Source organism: Arvicola amphibius, chromosome 1 (genome assembly GCF_903992535.2).
Source record: "Arvicola amphibius chromosome 1, mArvAmp1.2, whole genome shotgun sequence".
NCBI lineage: Eukaryota > Metazoa > Chordata > Mammalia > Rodentia > Cricetidae > Arvicola > Arvicola amphibius.
The window spans coordinates 128,736,440-128,739,333 of NC_052047.1; positions in this window are offsets into that span (position 1 = coordinate 128,736,440).

Genomic DNA, 2,894 nt, shown 5'->3' on the forward strand with positions numbered 1-2,894 from the left:
TTTTCAAAATATGACTTGATGATTCTCTGGATTTCCTCTGTATCTGTTGTTTTGTCCCCCCTTTCATTTCTGATTTTGTTAATTTGGATATTCTCTCTGCCTTTTGGTTAGTTTGTTTTTTTGGGGGGGTTTTTTTTTTTTTTTTTGGTTTTTCGAGACAGTTTCTCTGTGGCTTTGGAGCCTGTCCTGGAACTAGCTCTTGTACTTTTGGTTAGTTTGGATAAAGGTTTGTCTATTTTGTTGATCTTCTCAAAGAACAAACTCTTTGTCTCATTGATTCTTTATATTGTTTTTTTGTTGATTTCAGCTCTCAATTTGATTATTTCCTGCCGTCTCTTACGTAAGTTTGCTTCTTTTTGTTCTAAAGTTTTCAAATGTTCTGTTAATTCACTAGTTTGGGATTTTTCCAGCTTCTTTATGTAGGCATTTAGTACTATGAACTTTCCTCTTAACACTGCTTTCAATGTGTCCTATAAATTTGAGTCTGTTGTGTGGTCATTTTCATTATATTTTAGGAGGTCTTTATTTATTTATTTATTATTTATTCCTTGACCTATTGATGATTCAGGTGAGCATTATTTAATTTCTATGTGTTTGTGGGCTTTCTGGAAATAGTGTTGCTGTTGAATTCTGGTTTTAAACCATGGTGACCTGATAAGATGCATGGAGTTATTCCATTTTTTTTTTTTATATCTGTTGAGGTTTGCTTTGTTACTGAGTATGTGGCCATGACAACTCTTATAAGGAAAACGTTTAACTGGGGCTGGCTTACAGATTCAGAGGTTTAGTCCATTATTGTCATGCTGGGAAACACGACAGCATGCAGGCAGACATGGTGCTGGAGAAGGAGCTGAGAGTTCTACATCTGGATTTGCAGGAAGCAGGAAGAGAGAAACAATGGGCCTGGCTTGAGTGTTTGAAACTCCAAAGCCCACCGTGCCCCAGTGATATACTTTCTCCAACAAGACCACACCTCTTAATGCCACTCCCTAAGCATTCAAATATGAGTCTATGGGGGCCATTCTTATTCAAACCACCACAGGTCTGTAGGGGAATTCAATCATTGCAGTGTAACCCAACACATAAACATTTTATTATGACTGTGGATCTTTGTGTCAAGAATGAGACCTGAGATACCTTGGGCCTTCTCTGAAGATTCAGTTGGAGATGGCAGCCCACATGGGATTGAACTCACTTGTTTGCTCACTAGTCTGGTTGGTGGGTGCCAGTGCTTCACTGGCTTTCAGTTGGGATTTCAGCTGGACTGTGGCCTTCTCATGCTGTCTCTTGGAGTGCCCATTTGAACTTTTTTGTATCACAACAGCTAAGTTTCAAGGACTCCTGAGTGTGAGGTAATGCATGGATTTCCTTCTCTACAGTGCTGGGAAGTAAATTTGGGGACTTTTATAGAGTGGTGTTAACCCCAGTGGCAAGAATAAGACCACTCCCACAGTTTAAAGCCAAATTTGAAGCAAGCTTTAATTGAATACTGGCCAGGGAGCTGAGCTCTGGCCAGGTCCATAACCCCGTTCCTGGGAAATGATCCAGAATCAAGAATGGCAAGGGTTTAAGAAGGAAAACCCATAATTCATTGCATTTCCCATCAGGGCCAATCAGGGGGAAGTACACATCCTGACAATATTTCCGGCCTATGTAGCTCCTGCCCTCATGTGATCCAGTGCAGACGGGTCAAACAAACTTGTTTAGGGAGTGAAAACACGTGGCTTGTTATCGCCCATAAGCAACAGCCTCCAGCATTCCAGGAACTGTCTGTCCTTGGACCAGGGGCTTGCAGAGCAGAGGCAGTTTGGTTCATGGATCTCTTAGGCATAGTAATTAAAACATAGAGTGTAACTTTGGCCCTCACAGTGACACAGCACAGTCCTCTGCCAAGCCAGCTGCCATCTTCCTAAGATGGCCAGGTCTGCTTGCCAAAGACATCACAGGCAGGCTTTTTCTTAACTATTGCAGTTTTCTCCTAGCAGGAGGAAGGGAATGGTCATGGGAGCCTCACCTGAGTATCCAGCCACTCTTCCTCCCTGGTTGTACCTGTCCCAGGGGTCTCAGGGTAGAGTCTATAGCCTGGGAAAGACTAGAGGAAAGGGGCTCCACCTGTGTGACTATGGAGAAACTGGCGACCATGCTGACTACAGACCTTCCAGAAGAGGCTGCTATAGGGTCCATGCTCCTGTCTGTGTCCCTTCTCCCAGCACTCTATAGAAATCTAATAAACTCACTGATTCCCCAGAGAGAACTTTGGTTGGTGGATTGAATGTTTTTTTTTTTATTGGGACATTAGAAGAATGTGCGTGTGTGTGGGGGGGGGTTGTATTCGCTCCTCCCCACCATGAAGAAAACTCTCCCAAGACACACGCTGAGGGAATGACTACTGAGCCACATCCCAACCCTTGGAACTTTACTGTTGTCGCGTGTATGTGCAGGTACGTATACATGTCTGTGTGTGTGTTTGCATGGAGGTCAGAGGTTGATGTCTGGCATCTTGCTCAACTGTTCTCTGCTTTATTATTATTATCCCTACTGTTTTGAGCTACGTTTAATCCTGGCTGGCCTGTAACTCACAGACACGCACTTACCTCTGCCTCTTCAGTGTTGGACTTAAAGGCACGTGCCACCTTTTCTACCTTAATTTTTCTTTTTTTCCAAGACAGGGTTTCTGTGTAACAGCCTGTTTGTCCTGGAACTCTCTGTAAACCAGACTGGCCTCAAAGTCACAGAGATCCACCTGCTTCTATCTCCTGAGTGCTGGGATCAAAGGTGTGTGTCACCCACCTGGTTTCTGCACCCTAAAATTTGAAGCAAGGTCTGTGTAGCCCAGGCTGCCCCTGAATTCCTGAATCTCCTGCTTCTACCTCCTACGTGCTGGGAATACATTA